Below are 24,842 nucleotides of genomic sequence, written 5' to 3' on the forward strand. Positions count from 1 at the left end.
GAGATACCTGTCACACAGAATGAGTCGTTCTTGTGGACAAGATCGACCTCCCTAGAATCTAATGATATCTAGTGACAAGCAAGCCAATCAAAAACTATCTTTCTCTAAATATGCAATTTATAAACAAAGGCAAACAAGTGTTTTAGGCCTACCTTGGGTCCAATGCAAGTTTGTGGAAGCCTCGCTCCTTTGATCCAAATGAGCTCCCTTGTAGCGAATCTGCAAACGCAAACAAGCACACAAATTAAATAGCACTTGAAAAGCCAATATCATAAAGCATACTTATCATGATGATCAAGAAATTCATGAAACAAATGACATAAGACAATTTGTTGAGAAAAATGAATCTGATTGTATTAATTCAAATCAAAGAAGAACTTTACAACCTGTGCCTTGATGTTGTACAAGCTCCTCCCAGGGTCCAACAAGAAGTCTCCTCTACTTTGACAAGTTTCACTCTCTTCCCAATGAAGCCAAAAGGTATGCGATCTCTCCTCTCAAGCTTAACTAGGAAGTCTCAATTCCACTAGCATTTACCCTAAAAAATGTTCAGCTTCTAACCTCCCTAGAAACTAGCCAAATGCCTTAATTTATAGTGCAATGGAGGGAAGTTACTAGGTCCTCCCTCAAAGGGATAAAGCCCTCCTTCAAAGGGATAGCTTCTCTCATTAAGGGATTAGCTCCTTCTCTTTTGGGATGCATGAACCACCTAAAAGCGAACCATCCACATCAAAATTCCTTCTAGAATCATCTAGAATTAACCCAAAGTGAGTTTTTTAGAATAAAATTGCGCCTTTTTGACTTTCACAGGGGTCCGCACCCACTCCTTTAGAGACAGAGCGGGCAGGTCCGCAGGTAATGTGAACAGGGGGTGCGGGACCGCAGGCAACAGTGAGAGAAAGTGCGGAACCAGAACTTTGTTGATTTTTAATGTCTTTCTCTCATTTTCAAAGCTTGACATGAAGAGCTGAGGTCTGAGAATTGCTTAGGAGGACAGTATAAGTGATGATAGACCCATACTAATTGCAAATAGTCATGGTGACAATATTTTGTGTAACAGATTGCCCCCTAAAGTGCGAAGTCTGTAGTAGATGAGGATTTAATTTATCATCTAGGAAGAGTGAAGTACTTTATCATTTCGAGGATCATCTTGTGGAGAGCCCGGTTGGAACCTGTAAAAACATTCAATGCAAAATATATATATGAGATCATATCATCGCTGAGGTAGGAATTCCAATACTCAGATCAAAACTGACTAGAAAACTAACTATTGCTCTGATATAGGAATGATCTTGTAATACATCACAAGTATAGACACATGTAGACACAGTATGGACGCAGCCATCTGTTTATGAATAGTCCACAGTATAATGAATACAAAATTCCTCGCAGCCTGGATGGTGGAAACTAGATCCAGGGTCTTCATTTCTACTTCTTGAAACAATATGATTCTATCCATGCGAATGAATGTGTAGAAGTCAAACATGGTAGAAACCACTTGATTACCAGTCAATGATGTAAACTGTTAACAAGTGTGAGAGAAACCACCAGTAATGTCAATGGCTCTCAAAGTACTCAGTACAATCCATGAGATGTGAATAGATGTGTTGATATCGAACATGTCACGGAATCCTTTGATCGAAGGTCAATGATGCAACCTATCGTCGAAGGCGAGAAACCTGCCATTGAGGCATGCAGATCCCAAGGTACTAACGATTTCTAGATCATCTTTCTAGATAATGAGCTGAATTCGATAGAAAGTGATCCGTCGTAGGCAAGCCCACAACACGAAATCATAGATCAAGTTTGAAGAAATTTAGTTGCAAGGACTTACTCAGGGATGGTCAAGATGGATGACAGATATTTTGCAGATGAATGGCTTATTTTCACTGACCTCTTGAACACATAATGACACAACAGATGGTTTGGTGACAATTGACCCAAAGTTAATACCCAGAAACCGGCTGAAGACTTTCAATGTGGTTTGATCAACTATTAGGCAAAGGATTTCCCAACCCAGGTGAATAAAAGTGTCGTGTTCAAGAGTGGTTACAAAGTATGACAAATAGGCTCATTTTTCTCTCTTTTCCCCCACCATTTCTGGCAAGTACATCTTTATTTTTGACAAGCTTGAGGAGGATAACATTTGCTTGATTATAAGCTCATCCTTCGGATGAGTCCAACTTAGTTTAAATTCGAACCCTAAGAAGGAGTGGTTCGTTCCTGTTTGTAATTGAACAGGTCCTTTACTGTTAAATTTTAACGAGTCCAGTATAGGAGAAACTCGGTGTTTTTCAATTTTAGAGAGTCTAAAAAACTTAAGAAGACTCCATGGTTGACCTTTTTCGTAAATTTGTGTCTCCCAAGCCCGAAAAAGTATAAAATAATACTTGAGACAACCGCTTGATCATTACGACCAAGGAGTACTTTTCGTAATTAGTGCCTCTGATCTGAAAAAGTAAAAAAGCGATTAATGACATGTCGTTTTATAACCAATATCGAATTTGAAACGACAGAAATCTGGCAATCTTTTCATGTTTTTACGGTAAAAAAAAGAGATATAAGTGGACCGTCTTTTTAGTTCCGTTTTAATGAGTTTAAAAAGAAAAACTCGGTGATGTTTTCATGTTTTAGGAGTCAGAAAAGAGCTTAAAGGTGACTCTAATGTTTTTTCGTCGAAAATGACCGATTTCACCTGAAAAATCCGTTATCCTGAACAAAAACCCAAACATTACTCATACCTATTTAAAATGGATAAAAATGCTGTGAAAGTTACCTTTCTAAAGTGAAACATAAACAAATTAACAACTCATTTATTCAAAAAACTTATAAAAAGGGCTTTCGTCAATTCATTTTTACCGTTTGAGTTTTGGGTGAGAAAATAGAGCTTTTGGTCAGAAACTTCCTGTGAGGATTGCAGAAAATTCGTCCGTTGGAATCGAACGCCGTCTCCTCCAAGTAATCCACATCATCCTACTCTTGAATTTTATCCGTTTCAAATTGATTTTTAAGGTTTTAATTTCATTTTTTAGGTGCTTTTAGGTCAAAAGACCTGCGCGCGGGGGTCCGCAGGTATAACACAGGGGACCCGCAGACCCCGACTTTTTCGCAATGGGGAAAAAGTCAGGGGTCCACACCTGCCGTGAAGGCAAGGTGCGGACCCACGCACTGTCTCTAACAGAGAGGGTGCGTACCCCGCGCAAAGGTTTTTTAAACCTAATAAACTCAAATTTCACCCAAAAATCTCAATTTTACATATTCTAATTCGCCTTTTTTTGTTGAATGTAGAATATACATCATGCTTGATTGGCGAGAACGAGAGCATGAGGACGTAGATCTCGCAGTGATAAATCATCAACCTTCGATTGATGCATTGAAGGCATGCAGCTTATACAAATTCTGGGCCATACCTGGCATGAGGGCCCAGGTGGACTTTTTGCAGTGACTGGTAGACAGGTGGAGCATACAGGACCAATGCTTCTTCATTGGTGGTCACCAGCTCGAAATGGAGCTGGCAGACATATAATTCTTGACTGGTTTGCCTAAGAGAGGCGAACACTTGACTCTATTCGGGACTAGGCCAAATGGCCAGTCTGTCGATAGCCTCTGGCTAGAGTTCTGTAACAACCAGACTAGAGACAAAGGGATAGACATCAAAACCATATCCCTTCCTGAACTCATGGTAATCACGTTTACTGTTACCAGGGTTTGCGGGAGCGCAACACTACATATAGCCACTGGATCCCAAATGCGGATGGCAGTTGACTGCTTTCGAGGCACCATCTTCAACTGGTGCGATGTTGTGTTGGCTAATATAAAAGGCCAACTGACTAGAGCCAAGAATGGACAACTGAATACTTTGGATATGGTGATTTAGTTGTGAGCTTTGGTCTGGAGAGGGTTCCAATGTTGGTCCCACAGCACCTCACTGTTGGAGTTGGACTCCCTCGAGAGCCCAAACTGATGCGATGGGTTACAGTTATGCCCATCATCCTGAGGAGGGGACAGAGGTCGTTTGATTCACACCTGAGTATTTCCATTGGTTGTAAAACCAGGTTTTTGCTATTCAGGACTTTCCTTACGCTGGGGTAGATTTTCGCGGTGACCCAGACATGGCTCTTCCACCAGGAGAGCAATGGGATGACTCAGGTAAAATCATTTTCACCATCTTTCTAATTTAATTTAATTTTTTTATCTCGTCTCAAAATTGATAGTAAAAGTTTCAAATGCAGATGTGGGTCCAAAACGACCAGCCGCTCTCCAGCCCTACGAGAGGAAACAACCAGCTGCAGCGGCACCATCCCCACAGGACGAATCAGCAGAGACCTTGGCCAAATTGGAGAGCCATCTAGAGCGTTTTACAGGAGACATTCCGGAGACCGGCAGAGATGACATTCCTCTTCGACTACAGCACTATGTGATTGGGGTCCCAGGACCTTTCAGGAGGTTCCTTTGTAAGGTGGCCCGTACAGTGGTTTCTTATCGAGATCATCACCAGTGATAGGATGATTGCCTATTGTAGACACATATGACATTTTTGCTTTTTGTACTATCATTTTTGCGAATCATAAGGTGTTTTTTCAACCTATGATTGAGGACGATGTATATTTTGACACACTCCTATATTATACTATATCTCTATTACCGACTTATCTTGTAAAACATGTTATGGAAAGTTTTTAAATTTACTTGTATGATTATTGCAAATATCTACTTAACATTCGAGAAGAAATTGCATCTGCTAATGTATTTAAATATCTTGGAATATGCTGATACTCAATATAATCAAATTCACGTTCCAAGAGACGCACTCTCAAAAATAATCTCAATAACACTGGATTTCTAATGGCATATACTCTATTAAGCTGTAATACAACGAGTTCAGAATCTAACCTCACTATCAAACTTCGAATCCCAAATGAAATAGATTCAGATAATAACTCAATCACTACACTATACTCTGCAATGTTGTTCGTTGTTTGACCGAGGCTTACCCCATGCATAGATACCAACTCGTCAGAGGGTGAATAAATAACCCAAGCTGCGGAAGAAATGTTTTGTGTATTACGACAAGCACCATCAGCAAAACCAATGTATGTTTGGAGAGGCATCGACATCTGCAATATCAAGAGTAAAAACAAGATAAGCAGGAATAATGATGAAAAAACACTCACTAAGCTAAGCACACTTTTTAAACTAAAACACACCAGCTAGAAAGAAAACTAACCTAACTAAAAATCTCCACACCCAGATTTTAAGCATAATACCTCTTCAGGTAAAGACCATTTCTGGGTTTACCTAAAGAGACCCCGTCAAAGTCTACCAATTCATAGGCTCCTTTTGCCAGCTTTCGCTTGACAACATAAGGACCATGCCACATAGGTACGAATTTTCCAGCGCCTAATTTATCATTTTCTTGATTGTACAATAAGACTAGGTCTTCTTCCGAAAAATTTTGAGGGGTAACATTTCGATCATGCTGAGCTTTAATACGTTTTGCATGAGTTTCGATCGCTAATGCAGCATCACGTCGATTCTCATCTAGCTGAGCCAAGTATAACAAATGTTTTTTCTCTTCAGAAGTGGCTGGAAGTAACTCGATGGCCATTTGCAATGACGAGATTTCGCATTCAATAGGTAACACAGCTTCCAGACCATAAACTAGTTGGAAAGGAGTGAACCCTGTTGATGTTTTTACTGAGGTTCGATACGCCCAAAGCGCTGAAAATAACATGTTATGCCAATTCGACCTATGAATCCCAATGATTCGTTGGATCACGATGACTAGAACTTTGTTGATGGCTTCAACCAGACCATTAGCTTGTGGATAATATGGAGTTGAACTATCGTGACGCAAGCCAAGCTGGCCTGTAATTTCAGACATCATAACGTTTCGAAAATGATGCCCATGATCAGTGATAATTGCTTGTGGAACACCAAAGCTAGCAATTATATGATTGAACACGAAAATCGCAGCTGTTTTGCCGTCTACCTCAAATGTAGGCATTGCCTCGGCCCACTTGGTAAAATAATCTACCGCAAGGATGATATACGCATACCCCCTGGTCGAGTGAGGGTTACATGTAATAAAATCGATACCCCATTTTGCAAATGGACCAACAGAAATTATAGGGTGGAGAGGAGCAGGTGGAGCGCGCATCTTTCGATAAAAAATTTGGCAGTTGTGGCATTTTCGGACCGCGTTAATATAGTCTTTAAACAAAGACGGCCAGAAGTAGCCGACGCGCAATATCTTTTGGGCTGTGGCATACCCAGACATATGACTGCCACACGCTCCAGAGTGACAGTCATTTAGAACCCTTTCAGCTTCCTCATGAGTTAAACAATGTCAAAAAATAGAGTCTGCCCCACGACGATAAAGAGTATCTCCAATAATTATGAATTGTTGGGACTGGAATCGTATTTTTCGACGTTATGACCTTGAAATTTCTGGCCGAAAGGATTGGGTCTGGAGATAAAAGATGATATCCCCATACCATGGATCTAAAGTGCTGATTAGAAACAAGGATTCGTCCGCAATGGGCTCCTCCGCCACAGTTTCCATGTCAGCACGCGGGAAGTCACACATTAACTCTGCAAAAACTAAAGATTTCTTCGACTTAGACTTTTCAAACTCCAGGTCGAACTCCTGTAAGATCACAATCCATTTGGAGTACTTGCCCCCTAGCAATTTCTTGGTTAAAATATAGATCATAGGGTTGCAATCAGAAATTATTGTAGTTTTACGTAGTAAAATGTAATGACGAAAACGTTGGACAGCTTAAACAGCTGCCAATGCCAATTTCTCCACATGTGAGTATTTTAGCTCAGTTGGATTTAAAGTACGACTAAGGTAATATATCACATGTTCAGTACTGAATTCATCTTCCTGAACTAACACCATTCCGATGGTGGAATGGGAGGCGGAGAGATACAAGAAGTAGTCCTGGTTGTATTTGGGAGGATGCAATAATGGTCCATGGGTCAACGCGTGTTTTAGTGCATCAAAAGATTTATCAGCTATCTCATCCCAAAAGAATGGAGTATTCTGTTTCAACAACCAGGTAAAACCCTTTATGATCTCGGCGTAGTTAGGAATGAATCGACGTAAAAAGTTTGCTTTCCCTTGCAAACTTTGGAGTTGGCGAAGACTCGAAGGAGGAGGCAATTTGACAATAGCTTCAGCCTTCGAGGGATTGACGCGAATGCTGGCTTTCGAAACAACAAACCCCAGTAACCGACCCGTTTCTATACAGAAAACACACTTGTGTGGATTCAACCTAATCCGATAATGCCTACACCTCATAAAGATTGCTCGTAAATGGATGAGATGATTAGCTCGATGTAATGAATGAGCACGTAAATCATCAAGATAGGGTTGCACAATGTGCTTGATGTCATGAAACGCATAAGACATGGCTCTTTGAAAAGTTGCCCCAGCGTTCTTGAGCCCGAAAGGTAATTTGCAATAAGCAAATGTCCCCCATGGACAAATGAAAGCCGTTTTTGGTTGACCAGCAGGTAGAATATTGATTTGATTGTATCCGGAAAAATCATCCATGAAGGAAAATATTTCACTGCCGGCACAATCATCAATGATTTGATTGATATAGGGAGTTGGGTAATTGTCTTTTGGACAGGCTTGATTAATATCCCTATAATCGATACATATTCTTAATGTCCCTTGCTTTTTGTTAACAGGAACAATATTCGATACCCAATCCGTTAACGAAATCAGATAAATGAAACCTGCTTTGAGTAATTTTTCAACTTCTGCTTTAATAGCAGCAACTTTTCTTGGGTGGATCTGACGCAAACGTTGCCGGACGGGTTTAGCATCCGGGTAAGTTTTGATTTCATGAACAACAATTGCGGGGTCGATTCCTGGAATTTCCTCATATGACCAGGCAAACACGTCGCGGAATTCTTGAAATAGGGCCTTATATGTTTGAATTTCATCTTCCGTACAAGAGGCACCTATATGAATGTTTTCAACAATTCCAGGCTTAACCAAAATATCAATAGGAATAGTTCGAGAAATGTTTCCCAAATTTAACTCTGAATCAGGATTTTTCATTGGATTCTGAGGTTCCTTGACATATTTAGTCGTAAAATAAGATGAAAAATCATTTTCAAAATGATCACTCTCGGGAAAAAACGAAGATCTATGATGAAGATCTTCCCATGGTAAATCATCGACACATAGGATTTCACGAATTTGCTCATCGTTGTGAACAAGTTCAGAAAACGTTGTTGAATCTGAGTTTGATGTTGAAAGTGACTCCTCATGGACCACATTCATTAAGTCAATTTTGGTTGAAGATGGGTCAGTATACGACTGCACGGCCTGATATGCAATTTCATATGGACTCAAAGGCATAACATTACCAAATGAGTCTATCTCAGATTCGGAAGGTACAATCCAAGGATCATCATAAAAAATAGTGTCTGAAGAAATCATATGAATGGTTGCAGTAGAAGACGATGCATTGATAGGAGGAAAAGGAAAAGTTTCCAGTAAATCAGAATCTTTAACTAGTCCTACTCCAACATCCTTATACGGGATCGTTTTTTGCCCACATGCTGAATACTTTCAGAAGAGGTTGGGTTAGATGAAAAGTAAGTCAGCTGGTCTATAGTTATGATCTTTCCATTATGAGGGAACTTTATAAGCCGAAAGACCGATGAAACGACAGCTGTCATAGCATAAGACCAACTACTACCCAAGAGAAGGTTGTAATCTAGAGGGGCATCAACCACCTCCACATCTAGATTAACAGTTTTGCCTTCAACCCTTATAGGTAAATTCTGTAGAATGCCAAAAGGATGAAACCCACGGCCATCAAAGGCCTTTAGAATCGTCGGGGATTGATTTAGCGAAGGAGAACCAAGCGATCTCTAACACTATATTGACATAATACACGTTGAGGCTCCCTCATCAATCACAGTCCTATAACAAGGTCTGCTTTTTACTAACACTGGGATCTAGAAAGCCATTTGATGAGGTAAGCGCAGTGTAATATTTTCTAGATTGAAAATTATAAGGTTCGAGTCCTGAACGTCAACAGCTCCTATAGCCGACAATAGTAATTTACGCTGTGCTAGACATGATTGCAGCACTTCCAAAGCCGACATTGCTGAAGGTGAAACAGCCAAATCTTCAACAATGTTATAGTTCTAAGCCGCTCTCGCATGTGGATTGAAAGCGGACTTTCGAAGTATACCCTTGGCGGGCAGTTTGATTACTAAGTCTGGGTTAGGTTTCTCGATCTGTAGCGGATCGGAACCGGGAGCTGAGGTTGATGGGTTAGAATGAGAAGATTCTGCTTCTTTACCATCAACAGGACTTTTACTTCCATAATCATGTGATCGAGTCGCAATCCTAACATGGGACATCATCATTATGGGTTCCTCGGAGGCATTTGAGGAAGAACCTATCTTCTTACTGTCTTGACTTGGAAAAGGATCCTTCAAAACAACAGTCGTTTGGGAACCTTTGACAATTTTCGCAACCTCTACACGATGAGGGTAGTCTCTTGTAAAATGCTCTACGTCACAAATGAGACAAGGATAACAAGGTTTGCATTTCTCATCATTTTATTCTGATTTTTCTGGTTTCTCTTTCGAATTTTTATCTGTTTTATTTTTCTTCTTCCCTTTCTCTTACCGCCGGATTTTGATTTGGCTGTAGATGACTCTACAACATGAATATCGGCGGAAATTTCCGCGGAAGAATCTCCTGTCGGGGAATCTGGCAAGGTTATGATAGGAGAAGAATTATTGGAAGACTTCTTCTTACTTTTGGTATTAATCGTACCAATCATACCATCAGCGGCATGAGACCCTGAAGGAGCTGCAACGATTTGATTTTGTTTAGGAAGATCGGGGATTTTCTCATGTAACGTACCTGACTGCGTATAAACTAAGTCAAGGTACTGAGCTTGAGTAATTACTTGCTCCTCAGTAATGACTCCGACCTTAGCTACATCCTTAGTGATCTTTGGCAATAAATATTTTACGAACCATTCAGCTAAGATCTGATCCGGACCTTCACTAAACGCCATCGAAGTCTCCATTCATGAATGTGATCTGAAATATAAGTGGACGTAGACTGCTTTAACGAAGTTAATAATTCCGTGCCATTGTCATATCTGACTGGCAACTGAAAATGAGTTAAAAACGAAGTAGCTAACTGACTAAAGTTATAAAAAGTGGCTCGCGGTAACTCAATGTACCACTTGGCCGCAAGACCAATTAGAGTGCGCTGGAAAAGCCTTAAATGGATTGAATCATCTGAAATGGAATTAGACACACACCAGAGGTGATAAGTCATCACATGGTTCGACGGGTCCTCTCCTGATTTGCCTTCAAACTTAGGAATATCACTAGGCAACTTATTCGGCATTGGCAGCCAAAACGGAAGATAGTTAATTGGATCGTTCATAAGGCACGACAAGTCAGGCAAGTCCAAAGTTGCGATAAACAGTAACTGACGATTAGGGTCCCTAAAACTCCGGGTCATGAGACCAGCCCTAGGAGGAGGATAACTAGGAATCGGAATTGCATTTGGGATATTATATCCTCCCGGAAAACCAGGATTAACCGGACCGTACTGGGGTTGTTGAGGTTGTTGATATGTATACCCATGGTACGACTAATACTGATAGACTGGCTGCTGAATAGCAGGACCGAATTGGTACTGTCCCTGGTACGGTTTATAATTAAATTGAGGTTGACTTGTGACAACCGTACTTGAACCAGGTTGTCCTACAGGCATTTGAACCAAAGTCTAAATTGTGGATCCAGACTGAGGTAAAGATGTCTGAGGAGTTGATACAAGAACAGTAGAAACCGGAGCTGTCGATACTCCAGAAGTAGGTGGGGTAGATTGAACAGATGTTACAGCAGTTGCAGCAGCCGTTTGAGGCGGAGTACAAGGCGTATTAGGTCCAGGCTGAGAAACTACAGAAGGTGCAGGAATTTTGTATAGTAGACTGGATAGGTTGCTGGGGTGAACCAGAAACCAAGGGCTTTCCAGTTTGAGATGACAATTGTACATCCGGTTGAAGGCCTGTTGAGTTTGAGATGGATCCCACACTAAGTTCATTCCGGGGTACGGACCCATAACAGGTTGAGAATATTGAGGACCATAACCGGGTTGAGGGTAGGGTTGATAATTCAACGGTACATTTCCAGTTCCTTGGACATATGAGTGACCGGAAGGTGGTTGGTAACCTTGGTTCAGGTACTGACCTTGAGGTTGATAACCTTGAGGCACGTACTGATATTGGGTTTGACCTTGAGGTACATATTGATACTGGGGTTGACCTTGAGGTACATATTGAGGCTGGGGTTGACCTTGAGGAACGTACTTCCCCGTAGGTATGTACTATCCTTGAGGTTGCCCCACTGGCGCAAATTGAGTACCTTGAGGTTGCCCCCAGGTGATAATTGAGGACTTTGAGGCTGCCCCCCAGGCGGTAATTGGCCACCTTGAGGTTGAGGATTAGGAATAGTACCTGACATCATGAGAATATCTTCTACACTCAACGGCTTAGTTCCATTATTTCCAGTTAATAACCCTTGTTCAATAGGTTGAGGAGATGCTCCCGAAAAAGTACCAGTAAGTGACTGATACCCAGAGGGAATAGAAGGACCGTTGTACAAAAAGGTTTCTGGAGATTGAGAAAACATGGACGACTGTCTTGACATATTTAACGGAGGATAGTAACCTCTAGGTGTTGGGTGAAAAGGAATACGAGGTGGTGAAAAACTTAGTCCCGGGTTTTCCAAAAAATTGGTCAATGAAAGATACCAAGCACTGCTCCTAGGTGGACTGTAAAAGATTGATTCACGCTCCCTAAGTTCTATAACAGGTTGATTTTTAGGGATAGGGATACCTTCTTCTTCCGGAGTAGCAAGTTCTTCAATAGCTATAAGTCCAGAAGGAAGATTTTGGGTAATTATTCTTTCTACCCTGGGTGAACCAGGACCACTAGAAGTTGGAGAGGTAAATCCCGATGTTGGAGTAGCAGCAAATTCAGTTTCAGGTTCAGATATTTTAGGTTCCTCACCTAAATCACTAGTAGATGAAAAACTACTAGTAACTTCGGAAACAGACAGATTATGGATTATAATCTGCTACTAAAGCTTGATAATCAGGATGTACCACTAAAGAAGATTCTCCTTCTTCATGTGACCCAACTCTATTGTCTCTAGGAGTTACAAGGGCTCTTAACCCTTTAGGTTGGCTTGGTGAAAACTCAGGAGGTTGGCCCCGAAGTCTACGGGACTTCCTCGGTAATTCAGCCACGATTAAATATTTTAACTACTTCACGCGCAAACAAATTAAAATCTCAATGAAAATGACCTAAAGCCTCTAAAGAACCAAACAAATTGAATCACATGCCTAAAGAATCTAGGAGATCAAACCACACACAAACGGTAACTTTCCGTACTGAAAACACTAGTTGGTGATGAAATCCAACGTCACAGAGTTCAATATAGAAATGAACTGGCACAAGTTTCTCCACTAAACCGTCTCGAGTGAAGAGAACCCCCCAGAAAATCCAAGTGAGTCTAGCCAACGTCTGCTCCAGGTACAGTGGGATCTTCCCGCCACCGTCACCTTAGGAAAGAATCCTATAGAATATGGTCACTATGGTTACCAACGGAAACAAATATACCTGGGGGAATATTCTACTATCCGATACACATGCAAGGGCAGAGTAACAAGCTCAATCCCCTTGAAGGCTCCTTGACATAATCCAAGGTTTACCAACAAGTGACCCCAGGCTCCTCGACAATGGTTAATCCGAGGTTTACCGTTTTTAATACGTGAATATCTGGCGTCGTTCCCAATGAGGAAGGATTGATTCCCACACTGGTTCGGACATGATCTCATGCTTCTCCTTTAAGAGGAGCTTTCCCAAAGCATAGATGTAACAATTGGATTTTTCTCCTACCGCAAGATATAGCTACTTGTTTGTTTTACTGTCTTGGAGAGTTAATTACTCCCTACTCCAAGACACAAGCCTAAGATATATTGGTGTAATAGAGCCCTAGAAATAAAAAGATTACTAGATAGATTTTACTTTAAGCGTTATTTTTATTGGTTTTTGTTTAAGTCAAGAGGTGCGAAGATGAAACTTATGTTGTGAAGACTCGACTCGAAATCACTAAAAAATGCACTTAAGATGATAAGCAATCTTTTCCCTTTAATGAATTTCTAGCTAGGAAAGAGTTTGAGAATGCAAATACTTGTAAATACAAATCTTTTCCTTAACAAAAAATCAAAAGAAGAGCTTTTTGTCTTTTCCAAAGCACTCAAAACGAGACAACTAGTTATGTTCACAAAAAATTCCCTTTTCTTTCAAACACTCAAATACTACAAAAACAAACTTTTTTCCAAAAGAGATTTTTTTTTTTTTTTTAACACTCAAAACTATGGAAATAACTAATCTTGAGATCTATAAACTATAAAAAAAAAACCTATTTTAAGTAAAAGCTTACAAGATGTCTATTTCAAGGATGTTTTACTTAGCTATAAGCAAACTAAGGACTAATTTGTCCAGAATCACAAATCAGTCAAAAAACAACCAATTTTTGTTTTCTTTTCTAAAAATGAAATCCAAACTTTTAACACAAGTCTTTTCGAAGTTTCACAAAGAGAAAACACAAGATGGATTCCTCAACAAAGGTAGATTTTGCAAATGGTCAGACTCATAAGAAGGCCAGTAAAAACCAAGGTGATCTGAGGCTTCTAAGGTTTCTAAGCTCTGAGCTACTACAAGACCAAAATGAAAATCAAGCCCGGCAACCAAAACTTCTAGGAATTTCACCTAAAACCAATGGAATTAACCTAAGAAAAGTTCCTGACAAGTCACATGCAGGTCTGGGCAGGGGATAATAACACCTAAACAAAAACTAAGCTGACTGAAAGAGAAAATCTTAATTTTTCCAAAATTTTGACAGGGTCCACAAGCCCGCAGTTCACACAGGTGTGGTACCGCTCTGTGTGAAAAGCAAAAGTGCGGATAGGTCCGCACTGTGTTGCAAGCCGAGAGTGCGGTCCTCTCCCAAATTTATGAAAAACAAAAAATAATCCAAGATATACTAAATCTACCCAATTCCACACACAACAAGCCAAAAACAGAAACAAAAACACAATTTCTCAAGTCAAAGTAAAGCAAATCAAGAAATCAAGTCTCCAGTGGAGTCACCATTTTGTCACACGGAATGAGTCGTTCTTGCGGACAAGATCGACCTCCCTAGAATCTAATGATATCTAGTGACAAGCAAGCCAATCAAAAAATATCTTTCTCTAAATATGCATTATAAACAAAGGCAAACAAGTTTTTTAGGCTTACCTTGGGTCCAATGCAAGTTTGTGGAAGCCTCGCTCCTTTGATCCAAATGAGCTCCCTTGTAGCGAATCTACAAACACAAACAAGCACACAAATTAAATAGCACCTGAAAGGCCAATATCATAAAGCATACTTATCATGATGATCAAGGAATTCATGAAACAAATGACATAAGACAATTTGTTGAGAAAAATGAATCTGATTGTATTAATTCAAATCAAAGAAGAACTTTACAACATGTGCCTTGATGCTGTACAAGCTCCTCCCAGGGTCCAACAAGAAGTCTCCTCTACTTTGAAAAGTTTCACTCTCTTCCCAATGAAGCCAAAAGGTATGTGATCTCTCCTCTCAAGCTTAATTAGGAAGTCTCAATTCCACCAGCATTTACCCTAAAAAATGTTCATCTTCTAACCTCCCTAGCAACCAACCCAATGCCTTAATTTATAGTGCAATGGAGGGAAGTTACTAAGTCCTCCTTCAAAGGGATAAAGCCCTTCTTCAAAGGGATAGCTCCTCTCATCAAGGGATTAGCGCCTTCTCTTTTGGGATGCATGAACCACCTAAGAGCGAACCATCCACGTCAAAATTCATTCTAGAATCATCTAGAATTAACCCAAAGTGAGTTTTTTAGAATAAACTTGCGCCTTTTTTACTTTCACAGGGGTCCGCATCCACTCCTTTAGAGACAGAGCAGGCAGGTCCGCAGGTAATGTGAACAGGGGGTGCGGGACCGCAGCCAATAGTGATAGAAAGTGCGGAACCAGAACTTTGTTGATTTTTAATGTCTTTCTCTCATTTTCAAAGCTTGACATGAAGAGCTGAGGTCTGAGACTTGCTTAGGAGGACAGTATAAGTGATGATAGACCCATATTGACTGCAAATAGTCATGGTGACAATATTTTGTGTAACAATACCTCAGAGGCACATCTCAGTATGGATTATGGTATAGACGGACAGAGGAAGTGAAGCTTCAGGGCTTCACAGATGCAGATTGGGCAGGGAGTCCATCAAATCGGAAGAGCACTTCAGGAGAAATTTTCAACCTTGGTTCAGCTGCAGTTTCTTGGTACAGTAGGAAATAGAGGTCAGTTGCAGTTAGCTCAACAGAGACTTAATACATGGCTGCTAGTCAGGCAACATGTAAGGCCATTTGGATGTGGAAAATTCTAGTTGGATTGTTTGGTCAGAGGATGGATCCAACTGTGATCTATTGCGATAATTAGACTTGTATCGAATTCTTTGAGAATCCAGTTTCATGACAGGTCCAAGCACATCGATATCTGGTACCATCATCTTTGAGACTGTATGGTGAAGAGGATCATGTTGTTGCTGTATGTTTTGACCGAGGAGCAGGATGCAGATATTTTGACTAAGGCATTGTCAAAATGCAAATTCGAGTTCCACAAAGACAGGATTGGGGTGACAGATAATCCCTTTCTTGTTGAGAGGGAGTGTTGAAAATAGCAACAAGAAATGCTAAATATAGAAGTGCTAAAAATAGCATTGCTATAAATAGCATTTCGGGATACATTCCAATTTTAGTTAGTCCCTGAACTAAAATTGAGAATTAAAATTCGAATTTGATCTTAGCAGTTGTTTGAAAAATAATTAATTAATTCATCTTGAGTTAATTAGTTGGAGAAAATCAAACATGAAATCTATGTGAAGACATGCAACAATTTTCCCTTTGATTGAGGAAGTTATCCCTTAGTTAAAGTGATCAGGATGAGTTGTACTTTGAGTTGTAATTAGTTAGCTCAATTAACTGAGTTAAGTCCAGTTAGATTAGTTCCAACAGTTTGTGGAGTTGATTGTGAGTTCAGTTAGTTAATGCATGCATGCATGTAACTATTGTACTTCAGATAACTGAATATTCTCTCATAAATAACTCATGCATGTCAATTCAGTCAGAGACCCAATTGAGATCAGATGATGGGATGGTGTACTATTAGTTGCAGGAATATTCCATTGAGGATATCTCTTGCATGCAGAAGGGATTATTTCCTTGGAGATTGTGCAGTTACTTCTGATTTTGGTGAGTTGTGTGAGAGGTGAATACACATAGGTGGTAGACAAAGGACCCAGGAGAAAATGCGCAAGGAAATAGGAGGCTTGGAGGACTAAAGGAAGGCATATGTTGTGTCTATTCAGTCTATGAGCAGCAATTGAGGGATTGTACTGAGAGCTGGATAGATTGTGAGCTAAAGCTTTGTGTAATCCAAAGATATTTCCAATTGTATGATAATACAGATAGCGGTGTTTTTAGCTGAGGCTTTCCCCAGAGTATTCTTCTGTGTTCATGTGCAATTGATTTCTGATTCTCTGTTATATATGTTCTATTTGATCTTGCTCAAAATTGATTAAGCTTTCGCAAGTTTGTTTGTAGAAGTAGATCAAGTATTTTGCTTTAGTATATTGCATCATCAAGTGATCTACACTGGGAATTTCTATAAACATATCTTCTGAAATATGTTGTAGACCTTTGAGCTTCAGCTTCAGCGGAAAAGGGAGATGTCTAGGGCTACTTTTCTTGACTATTGGGCAGATTCAAGGAGGATGCAGAAGAACAAGTACTTTGGGAGAAATTATGGGCTATTTTGTGATGTTATTGGAGTGGATCTTTCTCTTATTTGTAGGTTGTAGATCCTTGTAATCATTGTAGAGAGGGTCAAAGCCTGTAGTGGCTATTTGGAGGGACCAATAGGCCTAAAACAAGTTTAGATCAGTTTTCAAGTGGCAACGAGTGAGAGAAACTTACCAAGTGAGGAGAGTCACAACTATAGAGAGCATTTTGAGGAAATAAACTAGGGCTTACATGGAATGATAATAACCCTAACTAGGCTGTAGAACCTACAACATAGGTACACCAACCTATAAGGTATATAAGGTATGTTTATGTGTTTGAGTTGAATGATTTCTAGAGGATAATTGTCCTAGTATAGAACAAGTTTGTATAGGGTGTCTTAAGGATGTTGGAGGGAAAAAAATAGGTGCCCAAAGTAGCCCTATATTAGTTAGCAAGAAGGATATTGATATTTGTAAGGAGCATGGAGTTTGGAGCAGCTCAAGTGTTGATACCTTGAAGGAAAAAGGACAACTAAGTGAGCAAGTGGATCAACCCATGTTTGTTGTTGGAGAAGGACGTTTGATAGGAATAGGTGGAAGCCCTATAGCCCAATGTTTTTCTTCATTGGAGTAGCATAAGAAGGAAATAGAGGGAAGAATCCCCAAAGGAGTTGAGGAGTAGCAATGGGAAATCTAAAGTTGTTCACAAATGGAGTTGTGAACAAGTCAATAGGAGTCCCTATGTGTTGAGTCATTGATGGACGAAAGATCAACTAGAGGGAGGATTAGTGAACTATATTTAGTGACTTAAAGGAGAAGGACCATTGATAGAGGAAATGATGTAGATTGGGAGCAAAAGGACCAACAGTTGTGTTTAGGTACGATCAAGGCAGTTGTGATAGTCGACTACATCAGTTAGACGATTATGATATCTTTTTCAGGGTAGTTTGGTTGCAATAGTTGTTGAAAACAAGTCCTAGTTTGTATTATTATATAAGTGGATGTATGAGGGTTATTATCCTTGGTACGAGAGAACTAGACAATTGTATTACTATTAATATAGCGAAGTTGGGTTATTGAAAATAATAAAAAGTTGTTTATTTTGTGCACTAGTTGACTTATTATTGTATTTGCTTTGCTTGGCAAAGTAATTTGTTGTGGAATTTGGATTGGTAGTGTTAGAGATTCTAAGATCCTAACCTAGATTCTAGTGTCGTGGAAAAAAAAAATATGAAAACAAATGAAAACTAGAAAGCCTTTTCCATTGGACAAATAGATTTATATTTTCAATTATGTAAGTCCAAATATTTTTTAAGATCATCAAACAAATAGAAGAAACATATGTTTACCTTTTTTTCATGGAACTTGAGAAAAATGTTTGCTTATTTACTAAGTTCTATTGAGATTTAATAATGTTTTAATGTAACAACTCTTTAAATTTTTAATACTTTAAAGATTTAGAAGGACGCTAGTTCATTTTGGTTTGTTTTTTTTTTCTTAGTGAAGAGTTTATTTAATATACACTTGTCAATAAAAGTACATTGTTTTAATAAACTTTCACTTTTGAAAGGTTATATGAATATATGCCCTTTAAAATGAAATTAAGACCAACCCTTCAAACTTAAAAGCACTCTCTCTAACCTCCACATTTTGGTTTTTTTTTACAGCTAGTGTACGAAATGCATGTTAGTATAATGGTGCTACAATCATGCAACATATCCTCACGTGCTTATTCCAAAATTTTCCGAAAATAAGAAGCCATCTATGTTGCATTTTGGTGCCATGTTCAATGTATCTATGAAATTGCAGAGGACGACGATGGATCTGTTCTGTTGTACGGTTCAGCAAGCAGTCCTAGCCAACAATATGGGCAAAAAATAACCAACTTGCCATAGGGAATTTAATGCTCCTATGGAGACTCGTTCACCATACATGCACATGGATTGGCCATAACCCAATTTGGTAGCAGCTTGTGCGATCGCCTGCGTATTCAACGAGTTCTGGTGCCCCACCCATCGCCCTACTGGAACTCGTTGCTTCCTTAGAAGGTTCTATTCTGGTGCTCCACCCATCGCCCTACTGGCACCCATTTCCATGCTAGTAGTTTCAAATCCCAGGCTCACATGAAATATCCCAGCATTCAACCAGAATAGGTTTTTCCTCACCCGCACTCATCTTCCCGAGACCCTTCACTGGAACCGGATGGGACCTTCCCTACAACAAAGAAAAACACATTTAGGGATCCCACATTCAACCAGAAATGATTTGAGACTAACCCATGCTCATCCTCCCGAGAACCCTCACTGGAACTGGATGGGACGTCCCCTGCAACAACAAAAAAACTGTCGTGACGTAACTCACCTCGTGCACTACTAGACATGGCAATGCTATACACTGTTTCATCAAGGCTATACACTATTTTTCGAATGTAGACACGACATTATTCAAGAGATCCCTTATTGATGCTCTAGAGATTAACTGTTTATTTATCAGAACATCACTTTGTGCTCCTTGAACTCTTATTTTGATGAGAATGTAAATCACTCTATGAAACTCAATCTAAAGTATTTTCTTAGAAATAGAACATATGCCATCTTGTTTTGGTTGAACATTTATGTTTAATATGAGTTAAATTTGGATTTTGATACTTCAAATTGGAAAAAATGTTGCCAGTGTAGTTGGATGATCATCCTTAAAAATAATATTCTTTCAGTGCTACAGATTCAAGCTGCCTAAGAATTGGACAATACAAAAAATTTAGCCAGTAGAATGATCCAGGTGGATATTGGTAGCCACCTGCCAAGTCCACTTGGACCCCCACCATTGTTTCTTTTAGCTTTTCAGTTTCCTTAATTGTAGCAAAGTTTACCATTTGAGCAGATTTCAGGTCCTGAACTTCCGGAGCCATTTTGAGGTCCTAAACGACGTTTTTTGGGAAAACTGGGAGCAACGTTGGTGGACCAATGTTACTATTCCCAAAGTTGTAGTTCTCAGATAGATCTTTCTAACAAGATATTTTGCATGTTAAACAGAGATCGTATGCCAAAGTTACAACCCCGGGAAGTTGATGTGCCAATTTTCCCAAACGGGACTCACAGTTTGGCGTTTCATGTTCTAAGGTTAGGTTTTTGGATGTTTAGGGTTTTCCATTGTTTCTCAACAATAAACAGGCCTTCGAGCCTCATTGTAACACAGTTCAAAGGCATGTAGCCACCACATCTCTTCTCAAAGACAAGCTACCATTTCCCTAGCTGGTTTATTTCCATTGTTGTTTGTAAGAATATTTACATTAATGAAATGAAGTATTATTTCCACCACATATCTGTGTTTAGTGTTATCTCTGTAATTTGTTGCGTTCCTATTTTAATTTGGATCAGTGGTATTAGAGCGGTTTGTTTTTCTCTATTTTTCTTCGCATGTCCCCAATGAGGTCGGGATATAAGGAGTTAGGGCTTGAACTGGTTGAACCTTTGCAAGACCAGCATTGCAAATCTTGACAGCCTACCATGGCGGATGAAAAGAAAGACGAGGGGGCAGGAGATCCTATCAAAATCTTGCTTGAAGAAGCCCTCGAGTGACAAAGGAACGCGATGATGGACAACTTTGCCCAGATCCTTCAGAGGCTACCCAGGGGCGACACATCGACTTCCAATAGCTATTATAGAAACGCCACACTGTTTAAGGTACAAGTTAATTTTGAAATCCCCATATTCGAGGGTCAAATAGACGTAGATGTTGTCAATAAATGGTTAAATGTGCTAGAGGGTTATTTTTCTGTTCATGATTTTTCCAGTCGGGAAAAGATTATTTTAGCTCTTCTCAAAGCAACCCCCCACGTCAAGGACTGGTGGGAAACCTACTGCGAGCAGAAGGATGAAAGTACAGGCTCACTATTTTTAGCCGCCCCCACTTGGGATTCATTCCGGGTTGCCATGAAGGAGTAGTGCTACCCTGTCGGAAGCTATGAGGATCAATAAACAAAGTGGACCACGCTGCGGTAGGGAAGGGACCAAGACGTGCCAGAGTTTACCAATATTTTCCATACCCTTCACACAAAGTTGGATATCAAGGATTCAGAGCAACATTTGTACTCAAATACCACGATTGCCTGCACAAGTACAACCAGGAAGAAATAGAATTCCTGAACATCCCCTGGCTCATCACGGTATACCGATATGCCGTCAAGGTCGAGAAAAAGTTTAAACAGAAGAAGCGGGACTTTGGATCTGCGAATCCAAAGCAAGGGAAAGGTTCCCCCAAACCGCAAAACAAAGGACAAATCCAAGGCGGTGTGGCCCAAGACAACCCGCCAAAGCTGTAAGCAAAGAACATCGCTGTGAAGTCAAAAAGGGACACGGGAAAGTGGTGTGAGTTCCATAAGATCTCCACTCACAACACAAGTGAGTGTGGGGCCAAGCAGTCACTGGTGGCTGAGCTAAATGTTTCAGAATCAGATGCATGTTTTGACTCTGAGTCAGAACCCGACAAGGGGAATGACAAAGGGAAGCAGATTATCGATGCGGAGCCCAACGCCACCGTTGCCACCACAAATATCAAAAAGGAGGAACCCGAAGATCTAGAGGAGGAGGAGCATCTCTTCCACTCCCAGATGTGGGTAAAGGGCTCCCCGCTATAGTTCATTATCGACAGCGAGAGCCAAAAGAACCTCATTTTGGCAGAGGTTGTGAAGCGGCTGGGCTTACCGACAACAACACATCCACAACCATACAACATCAGGTGGCTTCACCAAGGACGGGATCTTCGTGTGAGCCAGAAGTGTCGCCTTCTATACAACGTCAAGCCCTTCACGAATGAGGTATTGTGTGACATTACTCCCCTTGAAGTTTGTGATGTATTATTAGGACAACCATACTAGTGGAAGCGATATGTTGTGTATGAATCAAGGCCTGGTTGTGGAAGCGACATGTTGTGTATGAATCAAGGCCCCGTGTTGTTATTGTTACTTTGGAAAATAAGTTGTATAGGATACCAAAGGTAGCACCACCTACTGCCATCTCTTTGCTTACTGCAAAAAAATACAGTAAGCTCATTTCCAAAACAAAGAAATTTGTTTTCCTGATGATATGCCCTCAAGGAAAGAAGAAGACAGTGGCCACAACCTTCAGACAGGGCCCCTCCGCACGACAACTACAGATGGACAAGCTCGTCGAGGAGTACGAGGACATCTTCACCTCCCTTGTAGGGGTTCTTCTGCACTGTCAGTTCAAGCACTCCATCGATATGACCCTAGGTGCGCCGCTGCCCAATGGACCAATATAGCGCTCCATTATGGAGAACGATGAAATCAAGAGGCAGATTCAGGAACTGTTATAGAAAGGTCACATTCGTCCGAGTTCATCACCCTGTGGGAGCCCGATTGTGTTGGTACAGAAGAAGGATGGGACTTGGAGACTCTGTATTGACTATCAGGTGCTGAACAAGATCATTGTCCATAATAGGTGTCTAATCCCTCGGCTTGATGACCTCCTGGACCAACTGAATGAGGCAAACTATTTCAGTAAGATCAATTTGAAGTCAGGATATCACCAGGTACCAATCAAACCCTTTGATGTGTGGAACACTGCCTTCAAAGCCAAGGAGGGCCTTTTCGAATGGTTGTTTATGCCTTTCAGATTGATGAATGCTCCCGCAACCTTCATGAGGCTAATGGATGACATCTTGCGGCCATTCACCAACTCATTTGTAGTGGTATACTTGGATGACATCCTGATCTTCAGCCAGAGTTGGGAAGAGCACCTCCACCACATCTGACAGGTTCTCCAAACACTTCAGCAACACAAGTTATGTGCCAATTTGGAGAAATGCACTTTTGGCATGACCCAGGTTCAGTATCTGGGATACATTATTGATGAACAGGGGGTGCATGTGGATCCAGCCAAGATCCAAGCCATTCAGGATTGGCCATCTCCAACCACTCTGATAGAGCTCCGCAGCTTTCTAGGTCTTGCCAACTTCTACCGCAGGTTCGTGTTAGGATTTTCTCATATCACTCGGCCCTTGAGTCAAGTCACTAAGGGAGGAGCGAAAGCAAAATTCTTTTGGTCCGAATCTCAACAGAAGGAATTCACAGAGTTGAAAGATCGCCTCTGCACGGCACCAGTGCTCGCATTACCAGACTTGCAACAACCATTTGAGGTTGAGACAGATGCCTCTGACTATGCTATTGGGGCAGTGCTTACTCAATGTTATGAAGCTAGCTCACAAAAAGATAGAAAAGATAGATCAATGCCTTAGAATTCAGCCTCTTTGAGGGGGCAACCTCCTTTACATTACACAAATGAATAATTCTTGGATACTTCAAATGACAAAACCTCCTTTCTATATATAGGAATCTAAGGGGTCACAATATACCTAACAATAATAATATAAAGGCACAAAAATAACAATAGAGGGATTCTATGGGGCACATTAATAACAATATGGGGACAATAGGGGCACAACAATATTAATAAGGGATACAACTACAATAGTAATGGGGGAATCACTAGTATTATAGGGACCCAACATGCCCCTCTCCTTCAAAAAAGTGTTGTCCTCAACACTTGAGTAGTTATGGATGCTCCTGTATAAAATTCTCATCCTCCCATGTGGAATCTTCAGCAGATAAGTTCTTCCACTTGATGAGATACTCCAAAATTGATCGATATCGTAGCTGTTGAGTTCTTGTTTCTGTGACTGCCAATATAATTTTTCCTTCCTTGTCAAGTTCTGGCAATATTGTTTGAACTGGGAGCTTGTCACCTATAACCTTCTTTAAACATGAAACATGGAAAACTGGGTGTACTCGCGAAGCTGCAGGAAGCTCCAATTTGTGTGCCATAGTACCAATCTTTTGCAACACCTTGTATGGACCATAATACTTTGGTGATAATTTATTATCCTTCTTAGCTTGCCTGAGGGACATTTGTTTATATGGTTGTAGCTGTAGGAATACCCAGTCACCTACATCAAAACTTCTTTCGCTGCGATGTTGATCTCCCTTTGTTTCATTCTATTCCGCGCCAACACGAGGTTATCCTTTAAGAGTTGGAGAACTTGTTGTTGATGCTCGATGTGATGTTACACTGCTTGAACCTTAGAATTTTCTCTTAAATATGATGTGATGGATGGTGGATGATATCCATAAAGTGCCATAAATGGGGTCATTTTTGCAGCAGTATGGAAGGAAGTGTTATATCACCATTTAGCCAGAGGCAACCATTTGACCCATTGTGTATGTTTATCAGATACAAAGCAACGAAGATACCCTTCCAAACATTTGTTTACGATCTTAGTTTGCCCATTAGATTGAGGATGATAAGATGAGCTATGAGCTAATTGAGTACCAAGACAAGAAAATAATTATGTCCAAAACTTTCCAGTGAAAATGGAATCTCTGTCACTTACAATAATCTTTGGGTTTCCATGTAGATTTTGAATTGTTTCCATAAATGCAATAGAAACTGTACTAGCTTTAAATGGATGTGATAATGCACAAAAGTGTGCACACTTGGTAAGTTTGTCAACTACCACCATGATGACACTCTTTCCTTTAGACTTGGGTAAACCTGTGATAAAATCCATTGAAACCTCCTCCTAATGTTGGCTTGGAATGGATAAAGGTTGTAATAGACCTGGGGTCTTAATTGTTTCAACTTTATCTTGTTGGCAAACCAAACATTCCACCACAAAATTTTGAATATCCGATTTAAGGCCATCCCAAAAAAAATCCTTCTTAACCCTGTGGTAATTTTTTAATAATCCTGAGTGCCCTCCTAAGGGAGAAGTGTGCAATTCCATAAGAATCTTTTGTTTGAGTTGGGAATTATTACAGAGGTATAAGCAATCTTTGTACCATAACGAATCATTTTTCCAGCTAAAGGTATCAAATGTATTGGAATCTTGTTGTAA

Source organism: Pinus tabuliformis, chromosome 6 (assembly GCF_031772625.1).
Source record: "Pinus tabuliformis cultivar Carrire ecotype Pingquan chromosome 6, CPIR1, whole genome shotgun sequence".
Classification (NCBI taxonomy): Eukaryota; Viridiplantae; Streptophyta; class Pinopsida; order Pinales; family Pinaceae; genus Pinus; species Pinus tabuliformis.